Here is a 21,039-nt window from a genome sequence, read left to right on the forward strand (position 1 = left end):
ACAGAGCAGAGAAGAAAAAAGAACACAGAAGCACTGATTCAGGAGTACTTTCTATGAGAAGGAAAAGTAAATGTTAATGGATGTAGCTCTTTTAGTCGTTTCATCTAGGAAGAAAGAACAGATAAACTCTGAGCCAGTCTTCAAGGCTAGAGTATGAAAGAGAGCACATACAGTGCTAGAGTTAATCCGTTTTCAAGCAATTATTTGCTTCCTTTTTGTGTATGATCTCTGCTTATGTTGGTTGACCAGGGCTTTTGTTAAAAGCCCGAGTCAGCATTGTGCAGACAGTATATTTTGTCTGTTTCTCAGTAATAGAATGAGTCAGAATATGTTGGTGCTGTAAGCGTTGTTAGGTTAGCTTGAGCTAACAAAAAATTAATATTCAATGCAGTGCAGGTCCAGAAAGCAACAAACAAGCCTGGTGTTGCCTCATATCAAGGAAGCTCATTGTGTAAATAGGTGACAGTAAGTTGGTGACCTCAAAATGACATTTTACATTGTACAAAGCGTTGCTCTTTTGACCTGAATTGCTTAGCAAAAGCAAATGCTATAATGCTGAAAATAGTGATAAAAAATGCAACCAGGGAAATATAATCCTAACTGCCTGAGTAACAATTGGCAATGAAACAAACAGCTCCTTAAATCCCTCTGATTCTTCCCTTCTTCACACCCCAGGCGCTCTTGTCCCTAAATATCCCCTGACCCACTTCAGGCTTTTGTTGGGCCCAGTTGAGATAGTCTTGCATAAATTGTTGCTGTAACAGCTGCTGATCCTCTGACAATATGAGAAAAACGGTTTACCATTGTTAAAGAAAATTACATATTTTGGAGTTACAGTCAGATTCTGTGGGTAAATAAGGAAAGGAGGGGGAGTCTGCAGGCTTATTTAAACAGCATTAGTTTGCATTTGTCAGATATTTGTTTAACAGTAATTACTAGTGTTAAATCATTCTGTTCTTTGAAATACCAACACAGAGTATTGCAACGTGGTGAAGCAAAAGGAAAGTTACAAAAAAAAAAAAAATCACAATAAAACTCTCAAAGCCCTGGCATACATTTTATCCTGCCTCTTTTACCCAGATGCCCCTAAATGGAATACATTGCAACTAACTGTTTTTGTAATCACTAAGCTTGTGCAGGAGACAGGAGACTAGATTCAGTGTGTATGTTACTTATTCTCAGCATTACCAAGCCCTCAGATGTTTGTTAGAGAACATCTGATGAGCCCAAGTTAAACTTATTTGATTCAGATGGTGTCAAGTGTGTGTGTCAGCAACCAAGCTATGAGTACAAAAACATGGATGTCTTGCCCACAGTCAAGCATGGTGACGGGAGTGTCATGGTTTAAGGCCGCATGAGTGCTGCTGGCTGTGGAGGACAACAGTTCATTGAGGGAACCATGAATGCTAACATGTACTGTGACATACTGAAGCAGAACATGATCCCCTAACTCTGGAAACTGGGCCAAAGGGCAGCATTCCAACAGGATATCGACCCAAACACACCTCCAAGACCACCACTGCCTTGCTAAAGATCCTGAGGGGCAAAGGTGTTGGACTGGCCAAGCATGTCTCCAGACCTAAACCCTACTGAGCATCTGAGGGGAATCCTTAACAGAAGGTGGAATGCAAGGTCTTGAACATCCACCTCGTCCATGATGTCGTCATGGAGGGATGGAAGAGGATTCCTGTGGCAACCTGTGAAGCTCTAGTGAACTCCATACCCAGGAGAGTTAAGGCAGTGCTGGAAAATAATGGTGGACACACAAAATATTGACACTTTTGGCACAATTTGAACATTTTCACATGGCTGCGTGTTATACAGCTAATTTACAATGTTATACAAGCTGTACACTGACTACTTTACATTGTATCTTACCCAAAAGGACATGAGGCTGTTATTTCTGCAGACGTTGGTCTAAAAAGTATTAATTTTGGGGGGGGGATAATTGTAAGGAATACTTATCTTTTAGTTCATTTGTAAAAAGACAAAAAAAAAAAACATTTGAAAACCATTTATTATTTATGTTCCACTTCACAGCTATGCACTAATCTGTCAGTCAATCACATAATATCCCAGTTAAATACATTAAACCTTCTGGTGGTAATGTAACAAAATAATAAAAATGAAAGGGGATGAAAATTTGTAATTTCACCCTTTGTTTTGAAATGTTTTGAATTTAAGATGGAATCTCAGATTATTTTAAACCTACAATAATAAAGCCTAGAGATACAAAACAATCAAATAACCCTGCAATTTTGTGTAATCTGATGTTTTAAAAAAACAAAAAGAATCTAAGTTTTTTCTGACAAAATTTCAGCAGTGGAAAACTAAAAAAAAGACACCCAAAAGGCAATGGTTTTGTCACTTCTTTTCACAGCTCCTCCATGTGCCTCAGGCTGACCTTTATCTATTCTAGTTTTTGGATAAAAGTTTCTATTTTTTATTCCAGGGCTGTGTTGCATCACATTTGAGTTCTAGGAATGAGAAGCATGGAAAAAACGTAAAATTGTGTATGGTAACATTCTGTGTGTGCAGAGGTGGCCTTTTGACATATCTTTAACAGCCACATGAAATGATGCGATGGGCATATTTAAAGTGAATTCAATGAAATCTACAGACTCTTACAACCCAGCCAAATGCTGCCGGAAAGATTTTTCTTATTCTGCCTGGTGGATCCAGACAGAGTGGCCTTTTACAGCGCTCCAATAAAGAATGCTGGCCTCCTCCAGCTATTCATTATCTTAAGTGTCTCTGCAGCAGACAGTGAGCAGGGAGCATTCAGATGCACAAGGGGAAGGACTGCTGAAAGAAGCTTTTCAAAAGGGAAAATCTCAGTGGACACTGTTAATTAAGGAGAGGATGTGATGGGTCTGACTGATGCGGCTGACATGCTCGTCCTGTCAGCTTGTTGTTCAACAATGTTCGACTGGCTGTTCTAAAAAGGTAATCACTTTTTTTTAAGTCTGCAGCCTTGCTTTTAAGGTCTGTTGAAAATGTATGTTCATTTTGGTGGGGCTCATTAGCTCTGCCTAAAAACAAACAATACAAAGATTATTAAACAAAAAGCTACAACAAAAGATTTTGCAGGGCACATTGAATAAAATTCAGCATCCTGTGATTGATGTGACTGGAATGAACTAATAATATGCCCACTGATCAGCTCAACCTGTTTAGACACTTTTAAGCTGTTTGTATCTTTGCTATAAATATCAGTTAATCAATCAAGGTTTCAAACTGTATTTATATAGGACTTTTCATAGTCAAGTGTAAAAAGTTTAAGTGCTTTACAGATGTTATAAACAAGAAGACATTCATAAACACAACAATAAATGTGCACTTTTGGGCACCTGAAATACAGAAGCCCAACTAAGTGTTCATTTAATCTGAGACTATTTCACCTGATTATCATGTTTTCTTTCTGTCTTTGACATTAAAACAGTTCTTTTTCACACTGGCTCATAATTTCTACCATGACCCTACCTTGTGTACAATATATTTTAGTGTCTTCCATATGAGATCATCTTTCCCTTCCCATTTTTCTGAACTCTTGTGTTGCAGTTACCTATCTATCCGTCTACCCATTACTTTTGGACTCTTTCCTCAGAACTGTTGCAGATGTCACATAACATTACAAATATTGTGACCATTGCAGGTCAATTTGGGGGTGTGGAGGGGCGGGGTTATTGGGCAAAAAGAGGGTTACATCCTGGACAGGTTGCCATACAACCTTTTTTTCACTTGTTCAGCCATCACCCCTTCCCCTCAGTATTTTCGCACTCTCCTAAATAGGCTTGAGATAGAACTATGCTTTCATTGTCCCCATCCTTCTTGTTGGAACCACCACTGATTACAGCACCAACAGCCTCTTATGGTTGTTCTTACAGCTACCTTCTTTGCAGTTGTTTAGGAGGTTTTGTCACAAATGAACTAGGACTCAAAGAGACTCAGCACTGGTGAATTGTTTAGGTGGATCTATTAAAAGATTATAATGTTACTTTAATTTAGCCCCTGGGAAGCTGTTATGTTCAGAGCTTAATGAGAGTAATCTTGATACATGGGAAATAAGCAGCAGCTGGTATCATGTAGTATATGTTGCAGTAAAATACAGGGATCGATGGATAAGGTGAAGAATTTTACCGCGACCAGCAATATCCTGAAGCCATATCCATGAGTAAACTCTTTAACACTAACAACACAAACATGGCATTTATCATCATTTCATATATTTGCAATTAAAGGGAATTGCATTCCTCTTGTCCAGATGATGTTGATGAAGCAATCTTCTTTCAGATGTGGTAGATCAGACAGCAGGGCAGGGCAGGGAGGAAGTTGTTTAGGAAGTTGTTTAAGAAATCAGTGTGACTCCTTGGTCAGCAGTAATGTTTTCCACCTGCCTGCATTCAATCTCCATGGTAACCAATTCATGTCTCCAGTCCTTTCATTACAGCTTCAGGCCTTAATTCAGATATTCACCACAACATCTGTATATAGGTTTTACAGGAGGTCCACTGATTTTATATATGGACAGAACATTTTAGCTGCCAGTCTGCTCGCACATTAATAGATTACAATAGAGCCACTTAAAAATAAAGACGCAAAATTCTTACTTACAAACTGCATATAAATAATCCATTCTTATCCAATGCATAAGAATGTTTTTTTTTTCTGATTTGCTGTGGCCATAAATTAAATATATGTGCAGGAAAAAAACAAACATGGTGGCAATGAAGAAAGCTGACAAGTAGCAAAATGCAACTAAGTGTGAACACAGGGTGTATTATTTATCTCTTAACATTCTTTGGCAAAATTAGAAAAAAATATATTTCCAGTCTAATAATATTAGGGAATGAGGTTCATTTTCTCCCCTTGTCCTCCCCATTGTGTCATTTTCCTTCTCCCTTGTGAGTGTTGTAATGTTTACAGGTGGTGAGGTAGAGCCATCAGTACGTTCTTAATGCTGATGAGAAGAACCTGTTAATTACCAAACAATGTCAAGCTCCAGCTTAAAACACTGGTGCCTCCAGCCTCACCTCACTGGTTCATCAGTGGTACACTAGCTGCTAGATTTAAGTCAAGTCTAGGTTTTGGCCTTGACTTAAACTTGGACTTGACTTGGTCCCCCCCCCTTGAATGCCACCTTAACGTGGTGGAGGAGTTTGAGTGCTCCAATGATCCTAGAGGCTATGTTGTCTGGGGCTTAAATGCCCCTGGTAGGGTCTCCCATGGCAAACAGGCTCTAGGTGACGGGTCAGACAAAGAGTGGTTCAAGACCAGGCCTGGGGTCGGGACTTGTCGGAGAGCGTCCGGTGACTGGGTTGCTCCTCGCGGGACCCGGCCGGGCCAAGCCCGAACGAGAGACGCCAGGCCATCCCCCAGTGATGATATACTGCATCCCCCGGTGAGGGACCGGTGCAATGAGGATTGGGCGGCGGACAAAGGTGGAGACCTCGGCGGCCCGATCCCCGGATGCTTAGGCTGGCTCTAGGGATGTGGAATGCCACCTCGCTGGGGGGGAAGGAGCCTGAGCTTGTGCGGGAGGTTGAGAGATATCGACTAGAAATAGTCGGGCTCGCCTCCACACACAGGAACCCACCTCCTCGACAAGGGCTGGACTCTCTTCTACTCTGGAGTGGCCCACGAGGAGAGGCAGCAGGCTGGGGTGGGTTTGCTTGTTGCCTCCCAGCTCAGCCGTCTCGTGTTGGGGTTTACCCCAGTGGATGAGATGGGTCGCATCCCTGCGCCTTCGGGTTGGGGACAGGTCTCTGACTGTCGTCTAGGCCTACGGGCCGAGCAGTAGTGCGGAGTACCCGGCCTTCTTGACGTCCCTGTCAGGGGTGCTGGATAGTGACCCCCCGGGGACTCCATTATTCTGCTGAGGGACTTCAACGCCCACGTGGGAAATGACAGTGACACCTGGAGAGGTGTTATCAGGACGAATGGCCTTCTATTCTAGTCACGGATTGTCCATAATGAAGACCATGTTCAGACATAAGGCTGTCCATCAGTGCACTAGGCACCAGGACACTCTAGATAGGAGGTCAATGATCAACTTTGTTGTCGTATCATCAGACCTTCGGCCGCATGTTTTGGACACTTGGATGAAGAGAGGGGCTGAGCTGTTCCATTAATCACCACCTGATGGTGAGTTGGATCCGCTGGAGGAGGAGAAAGCCAGACAGACTTGGCAGGCCCAAGGGCATAGTGAGGGTCTGCTGGGAATGTCTGGCGGAGCCCTTGGCCAGGGATGTATTCAACTTGTGGGACTCTTGAGGCGGCTGACGGGCTGGGCAGTGGGAGAGACAAAAACTCGGGCCTGGGAGGAGTTCGGTGAGGCCGTGGAGAAGGACTACCGGTTGGCCTCAAAGTGATTCTGGCAAACCGTCCGTGCCTCAGGAGGGGGAAACAGTGCTTCGCCAACACTGTTGACATCGGGGGTGGGAGGCTGCTGACCTCGACTGGGGACATTATTGGGTGGTGGAAGGAGTACTTCAAAGATCTCCTCAATCCTGTCATCACGCATTCATTGGTGGAAACAGAGGCTGGGGACTTGGGGTTGGACTCTTTCATCACCCAGGCTGAAGTCAATGAGGTGGTTAAAAAGCTCCGCGGTGGCAGGGCTTCGGGGCTGGATGAGATCTGCCCTGAGCACCATAAGTCTCTGGATGTTGTGGGGCTGTTGTGGGGCTGTCAATGCTCTTCAACATTGCTTGGCGGCCAGGGACAGTGCCTCTGGACTGGCAGACTGGGGTGGTGGTCCCCCTTCATAAGAAGGATGACCGGAGGGTGTGTTCCAACTACAGGGGGATCACACTCCTCAGCCTCCCTGGTAAGGCCTACACCAGGGTATTGGAGAGGAGACTCCGTCCGATAGTCGGACCTCGGCTTCAGGAGGAGCAGTGTGGTTTTTGTCCCAGCCGTGGAACACTGGACCAGCTCTACTTGAGGGTTCTTGGGTGTTTGCCCAACCGGTCCACATGTGTTTTGTGGACCTGGAGAAAGCATTCGACTGTGTCCCTCGTGATGACCTGTGGGGGTGCTCCAGGAGTATGGAATCGGGGGCCCTTTACTAGGGGCCATCTCTGTACAAGCAGAGCAGGAGTTTGGTTCGCATTGCCGGCACCAAGTCAGACCTGTTTCCTGGTGCATGTTGGACTTCGGCAGGGCTGCCCTTTGTCACCGGTCCTGTTGTGGACAGGATTTCTAGGCGCAGCCAAGGGCCAGAGAGGTTCTAGTTTGGGGACCAGTGGATTTCGTCTCTTCTTTTTGCAGATGATGTGGTCCTGCTGGCCCCCTCTTGCCGAAACCTACAACATGCGCTGGGGCGGTTCGCAGCCGAGTGTGAAGCGGCTGGGATGAGGATCAGCTCCTCCAAGTCTGAGGCCATGGTTCTCGACTGGAAAAGGGTGGCTTGTCCTCTTCAGGTTGGAGGGGAGTTCCTGCCTTAAGTGGAGGAGTTTAAGTATCTCGGGGTCTTGTTCACAAGTGAGGGGAGAATGGAGCGGGAGATCGACAGACGGATTGGTGCGGCTGCCGCAGTAATGGGGGTGATGTGCCGGTCCGTTTTAGTGAAGAGAAAGCTGAGCCGAAAACCAAAGCTCTCGATTTACCAGTCGGTCTACGTTCCTACCCTCACCTATGGCCATGAACTTTGGGTCATTACCGAAAGAACGAGATCCCGCATACAAGCGGCTGAAATGAGCTTCCTCCGTAGGGTGGCTGGGCACTCCCTTAGATATAGGGTGAGGAGCTCGGCCAACCGGGAGGGCCCGGTGTAGAGCCGCTGCTCCTCCACATCGAGAGGAGCCAGTTGAGGTGGCTCGGGCATCTATACCAGATGCCTCCTGGACGCCCTCCTCGGGAGGTGTTCCAAGCACGTTCCACTGGGAGGAGGCCCAGGAGACGGCCCAGGACACGCAGGAGGGACTACGTCTCTTTGCTGGCCTGGGAATGCCTTGGGCTCCCCCCGGAGGAGCTGGAGGAGGTGTCTGGGGACAGGGACGTCTGGAAGTCTCTGCTGAGTCTGCTGCCCCCAAAACACAGTCCCGGATAAAGCGGAATACGACGAGTACGAGTGCTAGGTTTTGGTTGAGCTCATCTTTGTTGTCTCTCATCAGAGGAAGATTGTTCGACTTCTAGTTTGCCAACAGATCGAAGAGTCCTCCACTGCACTTTTTTGTCTCCAACAGAACACCAAAAGGCTGTCAATCATTCAACTAGAAGATACTGTTGTGCTTACATTCCTTCTAACATCTTCCGCTGCATGGCTGATGTCATATCTGAGCTTGCACTTGGTTCCAGTATCTCACCCTTACTAATAAATAAATGCTGAACATTGTTTGTTCATTTTATAAATTAGCTGTTACAATCGGTGTCATCTGAACTTTGAGCCAGTTCTTTTCCACCAATGCGGTTCAGAGCCTGTTCTGTTTCCGGAACGTGATTTCAAACTGACAAACAGAGGTTCCAGAGCACAAAATCTGGTTCAACTCGGACTCTGCAGAATACTTGGTTCTTCTGCACAAACAGTAACGTCGCCCATGGGTGGGTTGAAGCTGCAGGCAATAGAAGCAACAAGTATGTCAGCGAAGACAAAGAACGTACAGAATAAACATTATTTTTATATTTGCAAAAATACAATAAGCACTCATTGCCTAATTACTCGTTTTCTTCACACTCACGGATACTGAACATATGCAAATGAAAACATTAAACATTGTACATACCATTGTTTTTGCACAGAGTTGCCGTCTCATTTTCCGTATTAACTGTAGTGTACGGATGCTCTTTTTGCATTAAAATGAAGGTTGCACCCTTTGCAAGCTCAGCTGTCTCACTGTCTCATGCTTGGTCCCCAGAACTGGTGGAAACGCACGTCGGTGCTCAACAAAACACCAAAGGTCAAAGGCAGGCGAAGCGAACCAGTTCAAGAACAAGGGTTCCTTCGGTGAAAAAACACTGGTAGAAAATGAACTTGGCCTGTTTCTTTTATATTTCTCTATTTTTACATGCTAATGTTATGATATATGCATTTGCTTCCATAAAGATATACTGCATAAAATGTTACATTCTACTAATGTGTTCTTTTTATGACTAATACATCCTATCAAGCAGACCCATTTCTAATTTGTTTTGTCTTTTTAATGGGGTTTTATTGAAGCAAATATACTTGGATTTCAAAACTATTGTTCACTGTACGTAAAACATTTTTTTAGCTAAGCCTGTCAACATTTTCAGCCATGTGTTTGTTTTATTAACACATTAATATGACTGGAGACTGTTATAATTTAACAAATCATACTCTTCTTTTGCCTTACTGAAACAATGATTTCCCTACGTTTTTAGCATTCTTTAAACATCCACCAATCCTGTAAATGACAGAGAATGACCTCAGGCATCCTGTTTTATTTGGTTTCAAAATATCCTGTTTGCAGGCTGTGGGTGGTCACAGCATTAATTTAGTTTTCTTGAACATTAATTATCATTGGTGGCAAACAAGTCATTTGAGCAAATTGTTTGATTCTAAAAAAAGTAAATGAAACCATTGTTGAGTTTAAATCAATCACCATAAAATTTACTCTCCAATCAAAGCAAACAAAAAACCAATTTGGAAACATAATAGAAAGACAGATAAAAGGCGAAATTTTGGTTGAAGCAAAATAATCTTTCCTGTGATTTAATTTTATTTTTTCAATTTCTATGACTGCGCAGAAGGCTAGAGAAATGAAATTACTATCAGAATTAGAAAAGGCAAATCTGCTTTAGGTGACATTTCCCATTCAGACTCCACTTGCAAGAGTTGTGCTTTTAGCAACACAAAGACAGGAAAATTCAGAAAAGAGCTTCCTATCTTTCTCGTTCCACAACAATGAAAACCCAATATATTTTATTACTTATTACTTAAAGGAATTCTAATTAATGTCTGCTTTCTATAAAGAGGACAATCACTTGGGTTTTATCTCCAGCTGGAAACGGATGCATTTGAAGCTTCGGAGGAAAATAGCAAGGACTCCGAAATGAGAGTGTAATATCTCATTTCTGAGTAAGGAAAAAGTAGAGCCGGCTGCACCAAGCACTCCAGACTTTCTTCATGGAGAACCGCCTGACGCTGCATCTCGGGCTGCCTCGTTCTGCTTCACTTCACTCACTTTGCAGATGAGGTTGGCAGCAGCAACCTGCTCCATATTTCAGACTAATTTATGGCCTCTGCAGAGGAGGGTGCATTAGGAAGATAAGCCACGTCAACCGTTGCCATGCTGCAACAACTGGCCACGAGGAGGCCTAACAATGGTATGAGATATGCAGAAGCAAGTATGAGTGCATGTGCTGTCAATAAAAATTGATATTTTATTTGAAGACCTTTTAGTTACACTTTTAACAAATTAACTGCTGCATTTTAATCACTCCTTTTTCATGGTTAAACATACTGATAGACATTTCATTGTACAGTTTATTAGTTAAAGTTCTAAAATCCTTCTAACAAGTAAAAACAAATTGTTCTAGTAGCTTAAACATCCAAAACTGTGGGTTGTTAAAGGACAGAATTAATTCACCTTTCTGTGTAAAATTGGTGAATTGTCCCTATAAATACTGACATAGTTGTTTAACTGCATTGTACTGACAGTTCTCTCTAAGCAGTCGGTTGTATATGAACCTTTTGTCCTTTTCCCACTCTTTCTTCATCTGACAATGGAGGGGCAGATGTATAGCCAAGCTTTGCCTCTAGCACTGACAGCCATATGTTTCTGCATTAAATATTTATGACTGTGGGAAGAACAGACAAAAATTCAGTGGTTCAACATGCTTGAGTCAATGAAACCTCATGGTCTATTAAGGCCCAGAACTCATTCCAGAAATTATTTATCCCTTCTGAAGGGACACGCCATGGGAAAGTGTCACTGGGAAGAAGGATGTCTGTGGTTCTCTTTTGGACCCGCTGCTTCACAAACACATCTTAGATAAGTACAACAACATTATAAAGTGAAAATATTTTTTACCAGAGGCCTTTTTCCTCCAGCTTTCTTAAATGCTGATGTCCAGCAACTTTGAGAGAAATCTGAAAAAGCCATTGGCTTAATCTCAGAATATACAGGCTACATCTTAGCATGTTAAATAATAAATTTTATGGCAGCACAATTAAAAAGGAGTGAATAAGTATAGCTTGTTTGGAAGGGTTATCATCTTCTCTCTAACTTAGGTTTCTAAAGTTGCAACCACAAAAACCTTTGGAGCAATGCTCTTTGAATAGATAGGATCAATGTGGAGATGTTTTGCCATGTTGCACAGGGTCATGTTTGGCAAACAAATACACACAACAATCAAACGCCTCTTACCATTTGTCAAGCGCATCATTGACGGTGTGATGATTGGGTTTCAGTCGGCAGCCACAGGACTAGACACCTTGCGGTCATTGAGTTGACCATCAGGTCCCCTGTATAGCAAATATTGTGTAGTCAAATGTAAGGCCACCTATCAAACAGCTAAAGCGTGGCCTAAATTGTCATTCAATATGACAACATTGTTCTGTCTCCTTAAATTGTCAGCGTTTGAGTGGTCAGCCCGGTAACACGTAAATCCCGGTGAAGAGGGTGATCGCAGTAATCTGTATAAGTAATAGTTCGTCATGCACTGCAAAGGGCTGCAGGAGGTTCTGATCCAGCTTGAGTTGAAGTTTTTTGTTTATACTTTACTGTCTGATAGTCCGATAATGTCTTACAGTTATGCTGCTGGATCTATGTTTGCTTCGAAACCTTGCACACATTTACAGTATGCAAGGTTTACATGTTTGCAGAGGTGTTGCCTCCTTAGGAAGCGAAGCTTGTCATGTTTCACATGTTCTTAAGTTTATGACATGGAAAGCAACTGCACACATTAACTGGTTAGTTCGCCTTTTTTTTCTTTTTATGACAATATGAAGCTGTGTTCTGTAGGCAGGACTGTGATGCATTTTTTGAGCTTGCCACTAGGGGCGCGGCCTGTTTAAGTAATGTTAACCCGAGATGTAAACAAAGCAGTGAGAATCATTAGCCGAGTGTGTGCCACCCTGAGACTTTTAATGGCCCCATGTGGCCCTCCCTATGAAAAATTTCACGGGGCGCCACTCTCAAAAAGCCCACAAAATGCAGATCACCCGCCACAATTATTGAATGGATTGTGGATTTAGGAGACTAGACATTATCAACTATAAACCTGGATACTGATGTGCCACAGGGAAGTATGCTAAGTCTCTTCATACACTTCTGCAACACCATAATTAAATTTGCCAATGAAAACCTATGGTGAGACTAATCATAGACAATCATAGGTCCTACTGTAGAGAGATGGCTAAAACGTTTAGGGAGAATGACCTGGTTATTTAGCAGGAACTTTTATAAAATATCTATTAAGAGAATTCTCTTCCACTGCTGCACTGTGTGGTGTGAAAAGTCCTTGAAGGGGAACAGGAGGATTTTAAGCTGAGTAGTGAAAAACATAGGCTTACATGGGACTTGCTGCCACCCCTGGACACAGTTTACACTGAATGCAGCAGAAGGTGTAGACCATCGGTGCTGATGACACTCACCCAGGATATTCTCTCTTTTTTCCCATGCCTTCCGCATTGATTTAGCGCACCTGAAAAGATGCATTAAAGAACTAAGGAACAGTTTATCTATGTACTGACTGATATGTAATGTATGCAGTACAATAACCAGTGACCTGGGTAAATGTACACTACTGTCATGGATTACTGTTCTTGATTGTATTTAAGTTTTTTATGTATGCAATATCAGTCTATATGTAACTTGCTGCTTCCTTTGAGATAGATGGAAAAAATTTCAAGGTGGCTAACTACAATGACAATGAAGTCTGCTTACCTTACCCCACTGAGCTGGGCATGTGTGGGTTTTGTCTTTTCAAACCACAGGTTAGTTTAATGGGTGATTCTAAAATAACCTCAGCAATGAACTGTTTATGTTTGTGTTGGCCCTGCGATGGAGTGGGGACTTCCTGCCACTTTCCCTAATGGGAAAGTAGAAATGTATGGAAAAAAATGAACAGTTGAAATGGACCAGCAATAACAGCATAGAAGGGAAAATTATATAAAATGGTAGTTTTATATATAGTTTTTCACTGAAAAACTACCACAAAAGATAAGTCACACTTACTGTATAGTACAGATGTGTTAGAAAAAAATACAACACCTGTACAACAAAAGGTGGAACCGTCTAAATTTTCTTTGTGTAAAAAAAAACTATACCTCATTTAACCACCATACTGCTCTCCTGTGTGACAACCCAACACTGAAGACAGTTCTAATCAAAATGTTATGATGCTGCAAGGAGGTAAATGTATTGTAAGACAAAGCATGCTTTGTATTTGGGTGTTTTCTCACTGTTCATATTTGAAGATAATTTCTTAATATCTCCCACCATACATTCTTTAATGTTATTGCAGCTCCAACTGAAATATAATCTGCAGAGTAATTTCCATAGTTTTTTGTCATCTGCTTGCTCGCAGACACCAGGAGAATGTCACGCGTTAGACGGGACACCAACTTGTCGAGCTGAAGTGCTCCTTCTCCTCTAGCTGTGTGGTAATTGCTACACAAATCACAATGACTGCCCGGAGAAGTGGAAAAGACGGCGAAAATTTATTTCTTCACAGAGAATGTGATTTTTCCTAATTTGGACTAGTGAGTCAACTTGCTAATTTGAATCTATCACATCAGTACATCCTGAAGCAAAAAAAATGTATCAACATTTATCTTACTCACAATTATTATGGAAGGCCATAAATTTCATTCAAATATGTGGTTCACAATCGCACAAATCCTCCTTTTGACATGCTGCCACTACAGTAAACGGCAACAAAAAGCTTTTTAATAGTAACGTTTAGGTCTCAAGTTCCTCTTCAGAGTTTTGTCATTGATGTACCTCTATTCTGTAGGCTGTGGTCTTTAAATAGGTATTTATTGTAGCTGCAGCATTCAAATAACTGTGTTCCCTCTGAGCATAAGTGGGTGGCAAATGCTTGTTGGGACCCACAGCTATGGATTTCAACATTAAACTCCGGTACGGACTTTTCTGGAACTTTCAAAATAAAGTGCATTAACCCTCTTCCGGCACAGCCAGGAAACGGGATAACTGTGGACTTCCTGTGACGCCACTACCCAAATAAAAGCACAGCTGTTGCTACATCAGCCCTCTTTCCACACGGCCTTCGAGAAGGACCGGTCAGGGGAGGCCCAGCGCGCTGATGTCTTTTGCTGGCAAAAAGACATAAACTCTTCAACTGGATCCAAGGAAGCCATATGATCATCGATCATATGCAAAGATAAGTACAGATGAAATACTGTCTGTGTATCCGGTATTTTCATTCATGAACGGGGGTAATTAAGGTACAAGCAATGCTTGACTGTCTCTCCGAGCCCCCGCAGACGCAAACGTTGTTCGAGAGAAGCCCCGGCAAAGACGCGGTCTCCCAGTCTGGAAGGAAGACAGCAGAGACCGCAGCGGACAGAACGAGCCGCCCAGCTACAGCTCCGGAGCAAACCCTTTTGTTCACAGAGCGAACGCACCTTCAACCCCCGAGGTTAGCTGAAAGTTAGGTGAGGTTAGGTGTTTTGGGCAGAGACAGATTTAGAATGAAATGATCTAAACATTTTTCATTTTATGAAATTTGTGTGAAACTCGGCTATCTTGGTGCTAGCAGGCTATCTGCAACACACGTGCCGGTTTGGGTTCTTTGTATGTTTTAAGGTTAAGGTAAACTTTATTTAAAGGGTGATTTTAAACAGAACATTGATCATAATGCGCCGTTCGCGCTTATGCGTTTTAACCCTTTTATTAATCCTGGTATTTTAAAGGTATGTGTTGATTCTGGTGCTAAGCTATCCGCTTCTTTGTTAGCTTAACTGCTAACTGGTAAGAACGCGTGTTTGTTACTAAAGAGTATTTAACAGAAAGGTTGTTGGTTTTCAAGCTAGTGAATAATAGTTCCTAAACATCATTTACTAATTTTGATAACTAAGTGAACACCATTAAGCCCCATTTCTCCAGAAAGATTTGGCTCTTTTCCAATACTCCCTTAATAATATTTCTTCGAATATTATTTCAATAACTAAGGGCAGCTAATTAGACACCATTGATAAATGGTCATCCAGAAGGTTGGTTTCATACAGCAGATAATTATTTAAAACATTATTTTATTAAAATAATATTTTATCTGATCTTGCATTGTGAAGGGTTGTCTAAACACTAGAGAATTTAAGTACACCCTTTCATCAAACTTTTTGACAGGTGGGCGGGACTTCCGGTGAGGGCGGGACTTCCGGTGGGGGCCATGTGGGCGCCATGTGGTTGCCATGTGGGCAGCAGGTCACGTGGTCAAGCAGGTGGTGTGTCCAAGGGGGCGTAACCGTGGATGCTGATTGGTTGTCGTCATTAGGGGCGATACCTTAAATGAGTCAATTAAAACACAGGGGTGTGTTTAAGGGTGTTACGGGGAAGGCCTTAAATGAGCCAATTAAAACACACAGGGGTGTGTTTAAGGGTGTTATTAATAATCTGTATGTTTTTTCAGGCGTTAATACATCTAAAAAACAAAAAAAGACATGCATCCTTTTATATTTTAAAGGTATAATCAACTTAATGTTGACCTATCACATGAAATCCTAATAAATGAACTGTGTAACCTGACAGAATTGTAAGTTCATTTTGCTTTACAGCAGGACCTATTTTGTTGAATATATGAGCCAGTCTAAATCAGTTCAAAATAGAAAAGACCTAAAAAGTAAATTAAAAGATTGTGCTTCACTACATCGATGGAACGAGAAAAACCTTCAGCTTCTGCGTCAACATACTGGAAAAGCAGCTGAAAGAGGTAAGACGAATATGAGATTAACAGAAAAAAAAAGAACTTCAGTATACTGTTTCCAAGTTACAAATTGACTCTAGCAATGATGTGTTTGTTTTTGAATCATGAGAGACTCCATTTTAGGAAAAAATGAATGATAATTTTAGTTACCGGTAGCTTTTCTAAAACATTTACTTTTTCATCTTAGAGTAAAAGGTTTCAGGGAGTTACAGTTATACTATATCCATCTGTTAGGGGCGATGTCAGGAAGGGGCAGTTAGGTCTGTTCCTTAGATAACCATATCACCTTTGAACTGGAAAAGCAGCTGAAAGAGGTAAGATGAATATGAGATTAACAGAAAAAAAAAGAACTTCAGTATACTGTTTCCAAGTTATAAATTGACTAGTAATGATGTGTTTGTTTTTTTAATCATGAGAGACTCCATTTTAGGAAAAAATGAATGATAATTTTAGTTACCGGTAGCTTTTCTAAAACATTTACTTTTTCATCTTAGAGTAAAAGGTTTCAGGGAGTTACTGTTATACTATATCCATCTGTTAGGGGCGATGTCAGGAAGGGGCAGTTACGTCTGTTCATTAGATAACCATATCACCTTTGAACTCAAGAAAGGTTTTGGTCTTAAAAACATAGTCTTTGCAGTTGAGATAACACTGTCATGTTCTGGTATAAATACTGTGTGTAAAATGTTGTTCGGGGGCTGTTTCATTGGCTAACCTCAGTGTCAGGGTCTTCAAATGCTGAATGTCTTTGAACCATAACACTTGTTACATTGAAAATACCAGTACTGACAAGAAAAAATGTCGGTAAATATTTCAGGAAACCCGGAAATTGTGGTTTCTACTTCTGATAATTCACAAAAGCACAATGACATCTTTAAACGTAAGTAAGTAAGTAAGTATTCATTTTTAAGAAATCATTAAATGCATGTGAATGTTCTCTAATTTTGTTTATATATATTGTTTATATATATATATATATATATTTGTTTCTTTGTCATAGAACCCCCCGCTGATGACCTTGATGATTTCATCTTGACACAATCAGATTATGGTAAGTAAATGTTAAATGCAATAAAATATGTATATATATATATATTATAGTTAACCCTTGACAATGTTTCAATTTATAGATTTGATGAGAGAGGTAAACCCGAATGATCAAGTTGGAGGGTTCAGTGGCTGGAATCGACAGTCAAAATTAAGAAGGCGAATTATTTCCAAACAAGAAAAAACCCCAACCACAACTGAACTTTCTTCTAACACAGAAATTAAAACTGATTCTTTGAATACTCCTCCGTCAATTATCATCATTTCCCCTGAAGACACACCGAATAAGTTACCGGCACCACCAGAAAGTAAGTAAGTCCTAGGAACTAACGACTTTTCTTTGAGAGTGAATGTATTTTAAACCTCAGATAAAAACTGTTTACAGATTCGACTGAGAGCTCTGTGGAAGACACAGCTGTCGAGCAGCAGCAGCAGCAGGGTAGAAAAAATAAATAAAAATTAAATAAAAACAATATATATGTATTTTAAGCATAGTTCAATAAAATGTCATATAAACCCTTTTACAGATACATCCAAAGATGCCACATTGAATCCGCCCACCAGAAGGTCGCTTTTCAAAGATCAAGACAGCTTTCAGCAGAGAGGCACCATTTCAGTTCAACAAGAAGTGAAATCTGGAGGTTTTACCGCAAAGAATTGGAGTAAGATAAAAAAAAAAAAACTTGTGTATTTTAAAAACTATTTTTCGTTTTATTTATGAACGCTGTGCTGCGCAGCGTAAGATAACTTTTATTGTCTTCTGTTTTTACAGAATATTTAACCCCGGCCAAACGACAGTGACTCTCTGCGCTACAAAGCAGAGCAACGCTAGTGAGTGGATTAATGAACGGTACTTTTTAATTCATACATACATACTGAATTAATTTGAATTCCTTTGTTTTTTTTCCAGCTTTAATGTGATTATTTCAATATATATATATATATATATATATATATATATATATATATATATATATATACATATTTTTTTTTATTTATTTATTTTTTGTTCATTCTCCTTACAGAGGTAACGTTGATGGTAGGACAGATTGGCTACAGAAACGGACAGCGCAGGAAGACAGTCTCTACAGCCTCACGGGATCTTCGTAATAAGGCCTCATCGTTAACGCTTCTGGCAGCATGTCAGATTCTGTTAAAGAAGCATTTTGGTGACATCAAGGTGATTTTAAACTGAACTGATCACTGTGTTTTGTTTTTGTTTTTGTTTTTTTCTGTAGGTTAGTTTTATTTTTATTTTTTTTCTTATGTTCATAGAAATGGATAACCGAATCAGACTTGCCCTGGATGAAATAAGAAATTTAGTTAATGAACTTAACGAAATTCACGTTAATGCAGAAGTAGCAGATAACATCGTTTTAAATGCATCTCCTGCTAACAGTGAAAATGTAATAAATGAACATCAGCACGGTGACGTTTTAAACGTAATCAATCAGGCTCTTGATGATTTAAATAGAGCATTTTGTCCACTCAGTATTGAGCAAAATGATCCACCTGACACTCATCAGAATCCTTCAATGTCACACGCCGCAGATCAGCACGGGGGTCATTTCAAGACGGACGTAGCAGTTAGTTCTGATCAAATAGGATGAAACCCTCCAGCCGTGGTTGAACGTGAACATTTTAATAACCATGAAATAAGGAGACCTTTTACCATACCGCCACCCTGTCCAAGTAACGTTCCAGATTTAGCCGCATTCTATACAGATATCATGCGTATTATCATTGAATTAGCCGACGCTGTGAGATCGTTAACCAGACGTAACGACGTTGTGCAGCTGGAATTAGTGGGTGAAAATCTCAATCGTCACATCACATTTACTGTTACAGATGATGGAAATATGATCCTGCCTGCTTTCGAAAACTTCCTCGACGATTTAGTACAATCGAATGCAAATATACCTGTAGATAATAACATGGAATTTGTTCTTCAGGTTGTTAATGACCCAGCAGGAGGTTCTAAGCGTAAAGCTGCAGGAACGTTAGACTGTGAACTGTTTAATAAGAAAATGCGTCATTTGTATATTATAAACAATACCGGTAATCAGTTATGTTTTGCAATCAGCCTCGCACACGTCTCTGATCCTGAGCTCACGGATCACCGTGCTGTAGAACTGGGGAGGAGATGGCAGCATCAGGCAGGCCTCGACGAGCAAACAGCAGTTACTTTTAGTGATATTGGTAAATTTGAAACCATTCTGAAGAGAAAAATTGTAGTGTTTCACAGAACCACGGGCTCTACTGCTCTGTGTAAATTTGAGACCAGTTTCCCTGATCGTTCAAACCCTCTGTTTTTGCTGTTATTTCAAGGTCATTACTATGGAATAAAAAATCTCAAAGGTTTTATGGGGTGCAGATATATTTGTAATTACTGTTACACCAGCTATGATAATGCAAATACACACCATTGTGAAGGTTATTGTCCAGTGTGTCGAACATATAAATGTATGCAAGAGATTAGCAATCCTGTAAACTGTGCAGGCTGTCAAAGAATCTGTCGTAATTCCTCATGTTTCAGCAGACACAGGGAACCGCGCATCAGAAATAGTGCTGAAAGGCCTATGAGTGACTGTGAGTTGGTAAAACTGTGTAAAGTATGCAAACGGATATACGTTATTCCAATCAGTAAACCGAATAAACCACACGTGTGTAATGTAAAATGCAGTATTTGCGGTGAAAATGTACCCCCCAGCCTAGACATTACATGCGATGATCATAAGTGTTACATTCAGCCTCGCAGTGCAATTAATCAGCTTGATGATAAACTGATTTTTTATGATTTCGAATGCCTCGTCAATGAGAGCGGCGTGCATACCCCCTTTCTGGTCTGTGCTAAAACGTTGAAAGGTGATGAATGGTACGCTTATGGACTGAATTGCACCCAAAAATTTCTCCTGCATTTCAGGAGGCCGAAGTACAGAGGCTTCACCTTAATAGCGCACAATGCGCGGGGGTATGATGCTTACCTGATTCTCACAGCAATGCTGCAGTTAGGCATTAAACCTCATCTCGTCATGTAGGAAGTAAACTTCTCTGTTTAACCGACCCTGATTACAGGTTAAAATACATTGATAGCCTGTCCTTCATGTGCATGAAGCTTAGTGCCATGCCGAAAGCGTTAGGCTTTACCGATCAAAGCAAGGGTTTTTTTCCCCACCTATTTTCCTCTGAACAACATCTCCAGTATGTGGGGCCTTTTCCTCCTCCATCCTGCTACGCTGTAGAACGCATGAGTCTTCAAGAACAACAGGTGTTTAGCAGCTGGTACAGAGAAGCGAGCAAAGAGGTCTTTGACTTTAAGAAAGAAGCTATTCGTTATTGTAAAAATGACGTTTAAATTCTTTTTCAAGGATGCTTAAAATTCAGAGACGAGTTTTTAAGGAGACAAGTGTGGATCCGTTTAAAAGTATCACAATAGCATCAGCCTGCATGAAGGTTTTTGTAACCAATTTCCTTCCTCCTCAAACCTTAGCCATTCCATCACCTCTGGACTACAGACGTAGCAGTAAAACGTTCTCCAGCGCGTCCATTCAATGGCTCGGCTGGATTGCAGACAGCAGAGCCATATTTATCGAGCATGCATTAAATAGGGGTGAAAAGAAAATCGGGCCATATTCAGTGGATGGGTATGCAGAGATTAACGGTGTCAAAGTTGCGTTTGAATTTTACGGCTGTTTTTTCCACGGCTGTAAAAAGTGTTACATGCCTCATGACAAGTGTCCGTTGAGAGGGGTCGCATTTGAACAGTTTTACGCAGCCACTGTTGAGAGAAGCAAGGTGTTACAAACTGTGTACGGCCTTCGTCTCGAAGTCATATGGGAGCATGAGTGGATTGAAATGAAAAAATCAGACCCAGGGGTGATCAGCTTTCTTGAGAAAGTTAATGCACCCGAACCGCTATCCCCCCAGGATGCTCTGTATGGTGGACGCACCTGTCCTATGAAGTTGAGGTACACAGCGGAACCGGATGAAACTGTACACTATGTGGATTACACATCTCTGTACCCTTATGTAAACGCCAACTGCGTTTTTCCCCTCGGACACCCCACCATCATTTACAAAGATTTTGATGACCCCAGCAGCTACTTCGGTATAATCAAAGCTGTGGTCTACCCACCA

At 41.4% G+C, this 21,039-nt stretch overlaps 1 long non-coding RNA gene across 1 annotated transcript in view; it reads left to right on the plus strand.

Moving 5' to 3' along the window:
• Positions 1–2,658: 2,658 nt before the first annotated feature.
• LOC124858377 overlaps positions 2,659–21,039 on the plus strand; it is a 39,087-nt gene continuing 20,706 nt past the window's right edge. Inside the window, exon 1 of the long non-coding RNA XR_007035818.1 lies at positions 2,659–2,946. This is a non-coding gene — a long non-coding RNA (uncharacterized LOC124858377). The remainder of the gene's footprint in view (positions 2,947–21,039) is intronic.

Source organism: Girardinichthys multiradiatus, chromosome 21 (genome assembly GCF_021462225.1).
Source record: "Girardinichthys multiradiatus isolate DD_20200921_A chromosome 21, DD_fGirMul_XY1, whole genome shotgun sequence".
Taxonomy (NCBI): Eukaryota; Metazoa; Chordata; class Actinopteri; order Cyprinodontiformes; family Goodeidae; genus Girardinichthys; species Girardinichthys multiradiatus.